Source organism: Ranitomeya imitator, chromosome 6 (genome assembly GCF_032444005.1).
Source record: "Ranitomeya imitator isolate aRanImi1 chromosome 6, aRanImi1.pri, whole genome shotgun sequence".
NCBI lineage: Eukaryota > Metazoa > Chordata > Amphibia > Anura > Dendrobatidae > Ranitomeya > Ranitomeya imitator.
Window position 1 is genome coordinate 79,935,128 of NC_091287.1, and position 16,404 is coordinate 79,951,531.

The window sequence follows — 16,404 nt, forward strand, 5'->3', positions numbered from 1 at the left end:
TAAAAAAATAAAAATAAAGGGAACACTTAAACAACACAATGTAACTCTAAGTCAATCACACTTCTGTAAAATCAACCTATCCAGTTATGAAGCAACATCGATTGTGAATCAATTTCTCCTGCTGTTGTCCAAATAGAACAGACAACAGGTATAAATGATAGGCAATTAGCAAGACAACCCCTATAAAGGAGTGGTTCTGCAGGGAGGTGACCACAGACCATTTCTCTGTTCTCTTCCTTTTTAGCTGTTGTTTAGGTCACTTTTGCATTTTGTTATTGCTTTCACCCCTAGTAACATGAGGTGGTGTCTACAACCACAGACGTTTCTCATTTAGTGCAGCTCATCCACGATGGCACATCAGTGCGAGCTGTGGCAAGAAGGGTAGCTTTGTTTGTTAATACAAAGAATCCAGAGGGTCCAGAGCATGGAGCAGATACCAGGAGACAGACCCAGCAGCAGGACCGCTACTTCCTCCTTTGTGCAAGGAGTAACAGAAGGAGCAGTGCCAGAGCACTGCAAAATGACCTCCAGCAGGCCACCTATATCCATGGGTCTGCTAAAACTGTCCAAAACAGACTCCATGAGGGTGGTATGAGGCCCTTCCATCCACAAGTGGGTCTTCTGCTTACAGCCAATTACCATGCGGGGTGATTGGCATTTTCTGAACACCAAGATTGACAGATTCTACATTGGTGCCCTGTGCTCTTAATGGATGAGAGCAGGTTCACACTGAGTACATGTGACAGACGTGACAGAGTCTAGAGATACCATGGAGAATGTCCTGCTGCCTGAAACATCCTCCAGCATGATCAGTTTGGCAATTGGTCAGTAATGATATGGGGAGGCATTTAATTTGGAGGGCGGCACAGCTCTCCATTTGCTAGCCAGAGGTACCCTGACTACCATTAGGTATGAGGATGAGATTCTCAGACCCATTGTGAGACCATATGCAGGTGCAGTGGGTCCTGGATTCCTTCTGATGCATGACAATGCTAGGCCTCATGTGGCTGAAGTGTGACAGCAGTTCCTGCATGATGAAGGCATTGATGCTATGGACTTACCTGAATCCAATCAAGCACATCTGGGACATCATGTCTCGTTCCATCCACCAAAGGCACATTGCACCACAGATTGTCCAAGAGTTGACTGATGCTTTAATCCAGGTCTGGGAGGAGATCCTTCAGGAGAACATCTGCCGCCTCATCAGGAGCATGCCCAGGTATTGTAGCAAGGTCATTCAGGCACTACTGGGCATCATTTCCCTGTCTTGAGGCATTTCCACTGAAGTTGAATGAGCCTGTAATTTGATTTTCCACTATGATTTTGAGTGTCATTACAAATCCAGACCTCCATGGGATATTAATTTTGATTTACATTGACCATTTTTATGTTTCATTGTTCTCAACACATTCCACTATGTAATTAATAAATATTAGCAACTGGAATATTTCATTCAGTGATACCTAGGATGGGAAAAATATTTAGAATTGAGAGTCCTCAGTGGTTGATACCTTTTAATGGCTAACTGAAAAGATGGTAACAAATTGCAAGCTTTTGTGACTACACAGGTCTCTTCATCAGGCAAAGACTAAAAGAAATTCTGAAGAATCACATATTTATGCACAACATAGCACAGAAAAAAAAACATGGATAAGACAGGAGACATAGGGCAGAATTACCATGAGTGATAAACAGTTATGTCCATTATTATTGGACCAGTTCTTAGATAAGGAATGTTTTATGTTTTATTTATAGTTGATGAAAAAGGCATAAATCCATGTGACACATTCATTCCTGCCCTAAGAGTGTCAAAGGTCATCATCAGTTTTATATTCCCATACTCTTCAGTCTCTCTTAGATTTGAAGCTACCTTTTAAAACAAGTAATTTCATGTCCATAATGTTATGATTTGGGAGACAAAAATGTATTGCCACAGGTAGATCCATTCTTGTTTCTCTTATTGTGTGGCAGTGAGAATTCATTCTTGTTCTAAGCTTTTGCCCTGTCTCCCCCACATACAGACCCCCAGATGGACATCTAGTACAAATAATTAGGTACACCACATTAGAAGTGACGCACCTGAAAGTACCTGGTATCTTTTAGTCCTGATGTGAAATGGGGATCTTTATCTTGTCTGTGGTCATTATAAATGGACAGGTTTTACATTTTTTCTGATTGCAAGGAAAGGTACCTGCAGCTGTTGGAGAGGACAGGGAGCTATTGACAATGATGCTTCTTAGATTTGGGGGCTGCCTAAAACACAGTAGTGGGGGGTCTGGAAAAATGGATTGTAAGCAGGCATCTTTTTGTACTAAAGGTTGTAATTTCTGTGCAGCTCCCCTTAGCACCTCCAGATTTGGATTGTAGGTACAGTTGTGGCCAAAAGTATTGACACCCCTGCAATTCTGTCAGATAATACTCAGTTTCTTCCTGAAAATGATTGCAAACACAAATTCTTTGTTATTATTATCTTCATTTAATTTGTCCTAAATGAAAAAACACAAAAAGAATTGTCCTAAAGCCAAATTGGATATAATTCCACACCAAACATAAAAAAGGGGGTGGACAAAAGTATTGGCACTGTTCGAAAAATCATGCGATGCCTCTCTAATTTGTGTAATTAACAGCACCTGTAACTTACCTGTGGCACCTAACAGGTGTTGGCAATAACTAAATCACACTTGCAGCCAGTTGACATGGATTAAAGTTGACTCAACCTCTGTCCTGTGTCCTTGTGTGTACCTCATTGAGCATGGAGAAAAGAAAGAAGACCAAAGAACTGTCTGAGGACTTGAGAAACCAAATTGTGAGGAAGCATGAGCAATCTCAAGGCTACAAGTCCATCTCTAAAGACCTGAATGTTCCTGTGTCTACCGTGCGCAGTGTCATCAAGAAGTTTACAGCCCATGGCACTGTGGCTAACCTCCCTAGATGGACGGAAAAGAAAAATTGACAAGAGATTTCGACACAAGATTGTGGTGATGTTGGATAAAGAACCTCGACTAACATCGAAACAAGTTCAAGCTACCCTGCAGTCCAAGGGTACAACAGTGTCAACCCATACTATCCATCGGCATCTGAATGAAAAGGGACTGTATAGTAGGAGACCCAGGAAGACCCCACTTCTTACCCTGAGACATAAAAAAAGCCAGGCTGGAGTTTGCCAAAACTTACCTGAAAAAGCCTAAAACGTTTTGGAATAATGTTCTCTGGTCAGATGAGACAAAAGTAGAGCTTTTTGGGCAAAGGCATCAACATAGAATTTGCAGGAGAAAAAAAGAGGCATTCAAAGAAAAGAACACGGTCCCTACAGTCAAACATGGCGGAGGTTCCCTGATGTTTTGGGGTTGCTTTGCTGCCTCTGGCACTAGACTGCTTGACCGTGTGCATGGCACCATGAAGTCTGAAGACTACCAACAAATATTGCAGCATAATGTAGGGCCCAGTGTGAGAAAGCTGGGTCTCCCTCAGAGGTCATGGGTCTTCCAGCAGGACAATGACAAATTAAATGAAGATAATAATACCAAAGAATTTGTGATTTTCAGGAAGAAACTGAGTATTATCTGACAGAATTGCAGGGGTGTCAATACTTTTGGCCACAACTGTATTAGGTTTTTGTTAGCTGTTCCAGTTTGAATCTACACATAAATAGGATGCATACATAGCTAACTTTAAATACCAGTCCTCAAGATTTATGGAGGTGACCTTATATGTGCATGTATTACTTGGTGTTTTACGCCTCTGACGTGGTACACAACGACCAAAAAAAACTGATGCAACAACTCATCTCATAGATTTTTATGGAATCATTTCTAACCATCTGACGAATCAGTGTGACGGTCTTTGGTAAGTTAAGGGGAGCCTCAAACTGTCCCTTGGACTGTGACCCTAACTATCCCCGCCTCGAGGCAACTCTTAAAGGTAGAGAGGCCTGAGTCACCGACCTTACTATGCCCCCATTAATATCCTATGCTGTCCCCTCCCCCAGGAGGCCTGGGACAGGGATGTTGGTGTATATACATGTAAGACAAACCTAGGATAACAAAAAGCTACTTACTTACTAAAACACTCATCAAGGGTAGAGAGGAATCAATGGAAGGATAGGAAGGTACAAACCAAATGGGATTAGGATAATGGAGAAAGCATACACCCAAAAGCAGCAGAGAACAATCTCCAGCAGCAACTACAAACTCCAACTTTAGCACACCAACTCCAGCAAGACAAGAAGCAAATTTCCACAGGCAGGGATGAGAAGGTCTTGATAGGTTTTATAGAGCAGGAAAAATTACCTCAAAAAGGCTTTTGAGTTAAGTAAAATTGAACATTTAAAAAGCCTAATTATGGTTGTGGTGCAATCATTCTTACATCACACACACATGCTATGCTCATAACCATATGTGAATTAAGTAAATACAACACACATTTTTTTTGTTTAAAATTTAAATTTTTTTTGAAATTTCAAAAATATTTAGAAACAAAAGAAATCAAACATGCAAAATTGCATAATCTTGCCAGGGAGTTGCACCTTGAGGAGAAACAAAAAAATTGGTGAATACATCCCTAACTTTTAGGCCAGAAAGGGGACGCCGCGGAGGAGGGCCATATGGTGTAGGCCTAATCACATTGCTCAACAGGTGTTCACCAATATCAGCTGAGGAACAATCATGTATGTGGGTAAAATTGTGCAAAATAACACAGACTTTTATGACTTCATTGACTGTAGACTCACTGAGCTGAATGGCAGACTGGAGAACACGCCATTTTGCAGCCAGAATCCCAAAGGCGCACTCCACCAGTCTCCGCGCCCTGGAAAGCCTCATATTAAAGACCCTCCACCGGTGGTCCAGGTTGCAGCGGGGATAAGGCCTCATGACGTGCCTCGTCAGTTGGAAAGCCTCATCTCCAACCAAAACAAAAGGCACTGCTTCCGCATTGGAGCCTGGGAGTTGTTGTGGTGGTGGGACGTTTAACTGGTTGTCACGTAGCCGACGACCCATTATGGACGATTTGAAGACCCTAGAGTCTCCAGTTCGCCCATAGGCCCCAATGTCTACAATTATAAACCTGTAGTTACTGTCAGCAACAGCTAACAGAACTACAGAGAAAAACTGCTTATAATTGTAGAATTGGGAGCCAGAGTTCGGCGGCTTACGCACCCTGATATGTTTCCCATCCACAGCTCCAATGCAGTTAGGGAGGTCACAAGTGTTCTGGAATCCACGGGCGATTTTGAGCCAATCCTCCTGTTTGGGCTCAGGCATAACAAGTTCCTGAAGTTTATCCCATATTTGAAAACAGGTTGAACGAACAATGCCAGAAATTGTCGACCGCCCAATCAGAAACTCCAGGTGTAGTCCCGCATAGGACAAGCCTGTGGACAGGAAGCTGAAAGACAAATAAAGATAAAATTAGGTATTTAACATGAGTACAAAGAAAACATGAAGAAGCACAAGTGCATAGTATATTTACAAAGACATTATTTAAAATAAAAAAAAGTTCCCTTGGTTACTTTACTAGAACATTAACCACAGTTATGGTGATATGCTTGTGCCATAATGTCCAAATATACAGTACTTTCAAAAACATGCGACAGCACAACACATAAAAAAATATCATCAACATACAGTATGTGAGAATGTTGAATACATACCGTAAGGTTAGGAGAAGACGCTCCTCAGCAGAGATGGCTTTTCGCATCCTTGTGTCCTGATAGGTGATACCTGGACGTAAGATCTCCAACAAGATATCAAAGGTACTGACCGTACAGATAGAACTTGTCAGGATGTGACCTCAAAGCTGTATAGAGCCTCTCAAAATGTCCTTTACTGAGGCGTTGGGTCAATAGAGGATGCACCCACAATCTTCGTCTCCTCCTTCCCGGATCAACATTCACCGGATATGGCTGCCCAAAGCGACACGACAACAGCCAGTGAAACAACACCCGCTGAGTTGGGGTGAAAGACACATGGTCAGACATGTTTGGAAGGTACAACCAACACAGCCCAAATAAGCACAACAAATAAATGGGCAGATGGGAGGGTGCCACCTGTTGTAGAGGGCTTAAATAGTGATGTTAATGATGATTTGAATGATTTGCAGGCCGGAAAACCGTTAAATGTCCATTTTGTCAAGTTGCGTGAAAAATACGCATTACGGATCACATACGGATCACACACGCAACAGTACATGCGCAAAATACGCGACCACACCTAGGCAACGGATTACCTACGGAACAAGATTTCTGTGACATTTCGGCGTATTACGCGCGTATTACGGCCGTAAAATACGGACCGTATTGTCTTACGCCGAGTGTGACGCCGTCCTAAGAAAAATATATCTTTGTGCTTTCCTGATGAGGAGACCTGAGTAGTGTTTTCAGTTAAGATAACCACTAAAAGGTATCAATCACTGAGGACTCTCAAAGTTTTAATATTTTTCTTCACGACAGTATACAAAATCGGTCAGAATTGCATCCAGAAAAGTGGGACAATTTGTTTCTCACTTGACATCTGTGTGCAGTCTGTATACAATCTGTTTTTTTCACTCAGCAGCTATTAATCCTTTACAGTATCATTTATATTTTTCTACATTACAGAATTGTAATGTAGCCATAAACATTAGTTGCCATACTATGTCTCTGTATGCCATCCAATTTTTTTCTCATGCCAATAGACTTGAATGGGTGAGTGTCATCCGATTTTTGGAGGATAATCGCGCATGCTGTGATTTCTTTTTTACCATGCAGATTCAGTCGGACGAAAAATATGGATGTGTGCATGAACCCTCACATAAATTTTCAATCACTGCCAGACAGTTTCTAATAAAAATATGCAATCCCTTTGTACTGGGAATGTACGGTGGTCGGTCCTCATGTATCGACATCAATCACATCAATGTGAGGTTCTAAACTAAAGCAATGTAGCAATAAATTGTCCCTAATTAAAATCAGCTAAATACTTATCATGGTCATTGTTTAAGCGTGGATATCCTATAACCCACAGTGCCATATCAATGTTCATAATTCTCCTATTCAACCGACCAGAATTGTTGATGTGCATATTGATGAATGAAGCAGAAAGATGAATGTTGTTGGTCAGTATATTCATTTATCAACCACACTAATAGGTTTCCTTGACATGGGACATGATCCACATGTGTGGCCTCACTGGCCTGTGAAAATATCGATTCCCTGTCTTAGTGTTTGGTTGACTGAGAACATTGCAGACCACTTCCGAGAAGACACCTTTGAATGTGTTGAGCAGAGGAATTAGGCAAACGTATTTTTAGAATTTGTGTATGGATCAACTTTTAAAGCTTACCAAGAGTGTAAGTAGGTGCTTGATCTCTGGTGGGGGTATGCAGATATTTTAGTTTCCTATAGAAAGTACATTACATGTGTCTAATGGGGAAGTTCAGTGGATACCTGGTGTCCAATGAAATGGGATCCATGGGTGGATATATGGTCAGCATAGCAGACTATAGATCAGAGGTCTCCAACGTTTCTGACCTTGAGAGCCACATTCAGCTCTGAGAGAGTGTCGCGAGCCACATCCAGCCTTGAGAGAGGGTTGCGAGCCACATTCAGCTTGCTCCCCCGTCACAATAGTGGCAACCAAAGAGCCCATTACTGGAATAATGGTACCAAAGCTTTTCCACAAAAATCAATCACCCCAAAGCAGTATACAAATATCCAGGAGTTCCTACAATACCCATCATTCAGTATTCTCCTATAAAGCACTCCGAAGACACTGTCACATCCGGATTCAAACACCGCTTCCAACAGGTGTGTCATCTTATCTCCAGCATACCATACTTAAATCATCTCAAAACTCCTAAGACCAGTATATGTACATCCAGATCTGCTCTTCTGTGCAGTGCTGCTCACAAAATTCACCATTTTCAGATGTGCTCTTCATACCTGTTTGCTAGACCTGGAACAAATGCACCAAGCTGGCAGACAGCCGCAAGCCACAATTCATGGAACCGTGAGCCACACTTGGTTCCCGAGCTACATGTTGGGAACCCCTGCTATAGATACATACTTGCCTAGGGGAGTAGGTCGGTTATGAATGTCTGATTTGTGGTGTAGAAAGATCCTTGGTGTCTTTTAGCAGCCAATCCTTGTTAGCATAGTGTAAGTGTCCCTGCCTGTTTGGAGAGACCGGGGCCTGATTCCCTGCTGGGGCAGCATGGTGGCTCAGTTGTTAGCACTATCATTTTGCAATGCTGAGCTCCTGGGTCCAAAGACAACATCCGTAAGGAGTTTGTATGGTCTCCCCATGTTTGTGTGGATTTCTTCTAAATACTCTGATTTCCTCCCACATTCCAAATACATACTGATATGGTATGTAGATTGTGAGCCCCAATGGAGACAGTGATGATAATGTCTGTAAAGCGCTGCGGAATAAGATGCGATAAGCAAAGCATTATAATAGAGTGCTGTTTACCTTTTGCCTAACCGGAATTAGATATTAAGGGTTGTCCAGGAATGAAGTAATGATTGATTAATAAATAGCGTAGGTCCTTGATATGAGATCAGTGAGGATCTGACACCCAGCACCATGACCAATCAGCTAAACTTAACTTTGACAGTGGCCTGAACTAGGATTTACGGGTCAGAACTCATCAGCCCAATGCAGTTATTAGTGGTCGCTGCCAAGTACTGCGCTTTGTCTCCCATTCTGAATAGAGTATTGATGGCCTCCTACACTGATAGGCCACAAATATGTTAATCTTGGGCAACCTCTTTAAGCAATGAGGAAAGGAATGTGAGCATGAAGGAAGTAAAAGTATTGTCCATTGGAGGACAATAACCTGATGTTACTTGGAGAAATTTTCTCTGTACAAAGCAGGAATCACACCAATAGCAACTCAGTATTTTTGTGATAAACCCAATAGAAGTCATGTAATCACAATCTTGTAGATTGTGAGCCTTCGCGGGCAGGGTTCTCTCTCCTCCTGTACCAGTTATGACTTGTATTGTTTAAGATTATTGTACTTGTTTTATTATGTATACCCCTCCTCACATGTAAAGCGCCATGGAATAAATGGCGCTATAACAATAAATAATAATAATAATAATAATAATAGAAGTCATGTATACGTGGAGTTGACCTTTCATGTCTGTTCACCCAGAACAGATTTATGACATTGTTCAATTTATCTCAAGAGGGTTGGCAGAAATCTAGGAATGTGCCTGGATGCCTTTCTTTAAAAAAAATATAATATTACAGGTTATAGAAGCTAGTAGATTCTTGGATGGGACGTTGATCCAGAGAACTAGTCTGGTGAGGAATCAGCGCAGAATTTTTCCCCTAACAAGGAGCTATGAGGTTGTGTTCCTGTAATGAGTTTTTGTTGAGTATTTTACGCTGCGTATTTTTGGAAAAAAAGCAAGGAACCTCCTTTACTTAATGGGTTGTCCTCTACTTGGACAACCCTTTCTCATTGCTCATGTTTGGCCCTGTTAAATTAAAGACACCTATACGTATCCCCCAGTGCCAGTGCCATTCCAGGTATGTCAGCACTCATGTTCCCAGGGCTCACATGATGTGGCTATGCCATGTGAGCCATGCACCCAATCAGCGCTGGCGTCACTGTCCCCGCTTTTGGATGGATTGACCATCAACAAGATTTCAGGGCTGCAGCTGGTCTCTGATTTCCTCTTGATGTTCAACTTATTCGAATGCAAGGTCATTGACGTCAGTGCTAAATGGGTGCAGGGCTCACATGGCATAGCAACATCCTGTGAGTCCCGGGAACACGAGTGCTGGCCTTCCTGGAATGGCACTGGCACCGGGGGTCAGTATGAGTGTTTTTATTTAATGCGGCCAAATATGAGGAATGAGAAGGAGTTGTCCAATTAGTGGACAACCCCTTTAATGAAAAACGTAAATGGTGGAGAAAATCTGCAAAATCAAAAACTCACCAAAACCTGATCATGGGAATGTAACCTTAGGGTACAGTCTCACAGTGGCACTTTGGTCGCTACGGCTGCACGATCCGTGACGTTCCAGCGATATACTTATGATCTCGCTGTGTCTGACACGCTCCTGCGATCAGGGACCCCGCTGAGAATCGTACGTCGTAGCAGATCGTTTGAAACTTTCTTTCGTCGTCAAGTGTCCCGCTGTGGCGGCATGATCGCATCGTGTAACAAAGGTGTGCACGATATTGTATACGATGTAATGGGTGGAGGAGCTTGATACGTAGGAGCGCCAAATTCTCCACCTCCTGTGTGCTGATTGGGCGGTACAATACTGTGCGCTCATTCGACAGACGTGGTACTATTGTTCCCGGCCGATAAAACTGCGGCTCTCGAGCGCTGTATTCTTTTCTCTCTGGAGCACGTGCTTGAACCAGAACTAAATTCCCTGGACTTTAAACTATACAATAAACAATAGCGCTCAGGTGACAATTTTTCCAACCAATGCGCGCACAGTAACCAACGGCCAATCAGCACATTACAGGTGTAGTTAGCTAGCAGCACAACACGCCCGTCACGCATAGATTATGCAAAATGTGCTCTGAATTGTGAGAGCACCTCCTGTGTGACATGCCCGTACAACTTCAACATCGCAAATACGTCATGAAATTATCGCTCCAGCGTCGTGCATTGCAAAGTGTGACTGCAGTCTACGACGCTGGAGCGATAATAGAGCGACGCTGGAGCGTCACGGATCGTGCCGTCGTAGCGACCAAAGTGCCACTGTGAGACATTACCTTTAGGGCTCATTCCCACTTGCGAGTAAAACGGACGAGTGCATTCCGATAAAAAATCGGATTGCACTCGGACCAATGTTATTCAATAGGTGTCTTTTCATTTGCCGAAATCGGACTGAGAAAAAAATCGCAGCATGCTGCGATTTGCTGCGAGTCTCGGACGAGACTCGCCAATGCAAGTCAATGGGTGCGATAAAAAAAACGCATGGCATACGGAACATCCGTATTCCATCCGTTTTTTACGGATACCTTACCATTCTGTGTCATAGAACACTGTAAATAGTCCTGTAAATGACTGTATAAAAATAGTTGCAGAGAAAAAAAACGGATGTCATACGGATGTAAAACGGATGGTGCGATTAAAAAATCGCATTGAACTCGCATCACAAACGCATGACAAACGCATACTTTTCATCCCTTTTTTCGGTCCAGATTATGGACCAATTTGTCTATCACAAGTGGAAATGAGCCCTTAGGCCGGGGACACACACAACGTATAAAAAAAGGACCGTTTTTGACGGAGGAGAATCGCAAAAATTTTTAGAAAACAGTGATCCGAGTGCAGTGCGAGGATGCGATTTTCTCGCATCAAATGATCCGTGTGACATCCGTATGGCATCCGTACTGCGTGTTTTTATCGCAGGCTTGCAAAACCAACATACGCCAATACAAGGGATCCATGTGTCAAAAAAAACAAACATATATACTGTCTATATATATATATATATATATATATATATGTCAGTAGACACATATATGTATATATATTAATATTTCATCCAGCGCGATATAGCAGAAAGCCGGTAATTCAATTGCCGACTTCTGCTTTCTCCTTCCTAAAACCCGACATGATTTGAGACATGGTTTACATACAGTAAATCATGTCTTCTCCCCATTTTTTTTGCATATTCCACACTACTAATGTCAGTAGTGTGTATCTGCAAAATTTGGCCGTTCTAGCTATTAAATTAAGGGGTTAAATGGCGGAAAAAATTGGCGTGAGCTCCCGCACAATTTTCTCAGCCAGAGTAGTAAAGCCAGTGACTGAGGGCAGATATTAATAGCCTGGAGAGGGTCCACGGTTATTGCCCCCCCCCCGACTAAAAACACCTGCCCCCAGCCACCCCAGAAAAGGCACATCTGGAAGATGCGCCTATTCTGGCACTTGGCCACTCTCTTCCCATTCCCGTGTAGCGGTGGGATATGGGGTAATGAAGGGTTAATGCCACCTTGCTATTGTAAGGTGACATTAAGCCTAATTAATAATGGAGAGGCGTCAATTATGACACCTATCCATTATTAATCCAATTGAATGAAAGGGTTAAATAAAAGACAAACACATTATTTAAAATTATTTTAATGAAATAAAAACAATGGTTGTTGGAGTATTTTATTCTACGCCCAATCCAGTCACTGAAGACCCTCGTTCTGTAAGTAAAAAAACATAATAAACCACCAATATCCTTACCCTCCGCAGATCTGTAACGTCCAACGATGTAAATCCATCTGAAGGGGTTAAAATATTTTGCAGCAAGGAGTTCCGCTAATGCAGGCTGCTCCTTGCTGCAAAACCCCGGGGAATGAGGCTAAATATAGATCAATGATCTATATTTAGCTTCATTTGCGGTGAGGCGCCCTCTGCTGGCTGTTCATAGATCGTGGGAACTTTCCTAGAAAGCCTGGGAGCTTTCTAGGTAAGTTCCCACGATCTATGAACAGCCAGCAGAGGGCGCCTCACCGCAAATGAAGCTAAATATAATAATAATAATAATTTTTATTTATATAGCGCCAACATATTCCGCAGCGCTTTACAAATTATAGAGGGGACTTGTACAGACAATAGACATTACAGCATAACAGAAATACAGTTCAAAACAGATACCAGGAGGAGTGAGGGCCCTGCTCGCAAGCTTACAAACTATGGGGAAAAGGGGAGACACGAGAGGTGGATGGTAACAATTGCTTTAGTTATTCATTGATCTATATTTAGCCTCATTCCCCGGGGTTTTGCAGCAAGGAGCAGCCTGCATTAGCGGAACTCCTTGCTGCAAAATATTTTAACCCCTTCAGATGGATTTACATCGTTGGACGTTACAGATCTGCGGAGGGTAAGGATATTGGTGGTTTATTATGTTTTTTTACTTACAGAACGAGGGTCTTCAGTGACTGGATTGGGCGTAGAATAAAATACTCCAACAACCATTGTTTTTATTTCATTAAAATAATTTTAAATAATGTGTTTGTCTTTTATTTAACCCTTTCATTCAATTGGATTAATAATGGATAGGTGTCATAATTGACCCCTCTCCATTATTAATCTGGCTTAATGTCACCTTACAATAGCAAGGTGGCATTAACCCTTCATTACCCCATATCCCACCGCTACACGGGAATGGGAAGAGAGTGGCCAAGTGCCAGAATAGGCGCATCTTCCAGATGTGCCTTTTCTGGGGTGGCTGGGGGCAGATGTTTTTAGCCAGGAGGGGCCAATAACCGTGGACCCTCTCCAGGCTATTAATATCTGCCCTCAGTCACTGGCTTTACTACTCTGGCGGAGAAAATTGTGCGGGAGCCCACGCCAATTTTTTCTGCCATTTAACCCCTTAATTTAATAGCTAGAACGGCCATATTTTGCATAGACACACTACTAACATTAGTAGTGTGGAATATGCAAAAAAAATGGGGAGAAGACATGGTTTACTGTATGTAAACCAGGTCTCAAATCATGTCAGGTTTTAGGAAGGAGAAAGCAAAAGCCGGTAATTGAATTACCGGCTTTAAAGCTGTATAGCGCTGGAAGAAATATTAATATATATATATATATATATACAGTGGGGCAAAAAAGTATTTAGTCAGTCAGCAATAGTGCAAGTTCCACCACTTAAAAAGATGAGAGGCTTCTGTAATTTACATCATAGGTAGACCTCAACTATGGGAGACAAACTGAGAAAAAAAAATCCAGAAAATCACATTGTCTGTTTTTTTTAACATTTTATTTGCATATTATGGTGGAAAATAAGTATTTGGTCAGAAACAAAATTTCATCTCAATACTTTGTAATATATCCTTTGTTGGCAATGACAGAGGTCAAACGTTTTTTGTAAGTCTTCACAAGGTTGCCACACACTGTTGTTGGTATGTTGGCCCATTCCTCCATGCAGATCTCCTCTAGAGCAGTGATGTTTTTGGCTTTTCGCTTGGCAACACGGACTTTCAACTCCCTCCAAAGGTTTTCTATAGGGTTGAGATCTGGAGACTGGCTAGGCCACTCCAGGACCTTGAAATGCTTCTTACGAAGCCACTCTTTCGTTGCCCTGGCGGTGTGCTTTGGATCATTGTCATGTTGAAAGTCCCAGCCACGTTTCATCTTCAATGCCCTTGCTGATGGAAGGAGGTTTGCACTCAAAATCTCACGATACATGGCCCCATTCATTCTTTCATGTACCCGGATCAGTCGTCCTGGCCCCTTTGCAGAGAAACAGCCCCAAAGCATGATGTTTCCACCACCATGCTTTACAGTAGGTATGGTGTTTGATGGATGCAACTCAGTATTCTTTTTCCTCCAAACACGACAAGTTGTGTTTCTACCAAACAGTTCCAGTTTGGTTTCATCAGACCATAGGACATTCTCCCAAAACTCCTCTGGATCATCCAAATGCTCTCTAGCAAACTTCAGACGGGCCCGGACATGTACTGGCTTAAGCAGTGGGACACGTCTGGCACTGCAGGATCTGAGTCCATGGTGGCGTAGTGTGTTACTTATAGTAGGCCTTGTTACATTGGTCCCAGCTCTCTGCAGTTCATTCACTAGGTCCCCCCGCGTGGTTCTGGGATTTTTGCTCACCGTTCTTGTGATCATTCTGACCCCACGGGGTGGGATTTTGCGTGGAGCCCCAGATCGAGGGAGATTATCAGTGGTCTTGTATGTCTTCCATTTTCTAATTATTGCTCCCACTGTTGATTTCTTCTCTCCAAGCTGGTTGGCTATTGCAGATTCAGTCTTCCCAGCCTGGTGCAAGGCTACAATTTTGTTTCTGGTGTCCTTTGACAGTTCTTTGGTCTTCACCATAGTGGAGTTTGGAGTCAGACTGTTTGAGGGTGTGCACAGGTGTTTTTTTATACTGATACCAAGTTTAAACAGGTGCCATTACTACAGGTAATGAGTGGAGGAAAGAAGAGACTCTTAAAGAAGAAGTTACAGGTCTGTGAGAGCCAGAAATCTTGATTGTTTGTTTCTGACCAAATACTTATTTTCGACCATAAAATGCAAAAAAAATGATAAAAAAACAGACAATGTGATTTTCTGGATTTTTTTTTCTCAGTTTGTCTCCCATAGTTGAGGTCTACCTATGATGTAAATTACAGACGCCTCTCATCTTTTTAAGTGGTGGAACTTGCACTATTGCTGACTGACTAAATACTTTTTTGCCCCACTGTATATATATATGTGTCTCACTGACATATGTATATATATATATATATATATATATATACCTATTCTATGTGTACACATTTATTCGATCTATTCTATTGTAAGCTGTCAGTGTGATTTTACTGTACACCGCACTGAATTGCCGGCTTTTCTCTCTAACACCGCTGCGTATTCCTCGCAAGTCACACTGCTGGTCCGTGTGTGATCCTTATTTTTGGGGCTTCCATAGACTTTCATTGGCGAGTCTCGCCCGAGATACGCTGACAATCGCAGGATGCTGCGATTTCACTCGGATCCTGAATACGGCCGAGAAAATATCGGATGATGGGAGCTGCCCCATTGATTAACATTGGGACGAGTGCTATGCGATTTTTTATCGCATTGCACTCGTCCATATTACGGTCTAGTGTGACCCCGGCCTTAGTGTCTCCCTCATGGGGATTTTTATCTTCCTCTGGACCAACAGATTAGATTGAACTCGATGGACTTACGTCTACCTTCATCCTAAAAAAACGATGAAACTATGCTGCAAACACAATCACATGCACATGATTCTCAGTCAGACATATTTGTCATTTATCTGCTGCCTGTGAACATATCATTTGTTATGCCAGGCCCATGCATGTTTCTGGTGAGGCAGACTTACCCAGATCACATGTGGAAATTGAAAAATGTGACCCATCCTAGTAAGGTGGAGAGCTGGGGTCCTGCAATAACAAGTAGAATTGTGATACATTGGTAGATGGCTGTCGGACAGATCAATGCATCCAATACAGATCCAACAGCTTCACATAAGAATATTATACAGAGGCGAAATATGCTCAACAGATGATAGGAATCCAGCAGCCAGTGCATTACTCCAGCTCCTGCCAAATGTCACATAAAGCTGCATTGTAAAAATCCTGTGGAAACCAGCTCCGGCCATTCAGTGTCTGTGTGTTAATGACTGGGATGTGGAGGAGCTGGTGTCTGACTCTCACCCCACATATGTAAATGGCGCAGGAGCTGACTGGCAGCCAGGGCTCCAGAGCTGGGAGTTCTCCCCTGTCCTGCCCAGACAGCATTGTGTGAGATCAGCCTGGAGCCGGCTGCAGATCTGGCCCAGTCCTTCCCAAATTATTCGCATTATTTATGCTACATTGAGCGATCTAATTTCTTCCTGATAGTCAGCTAATTGCTCTGGCAGGTAATTACTACTGGTTTATAAAGCCGAGCAGTTTTTTTTCCTATGACACCCCCTCCCCCCTCTG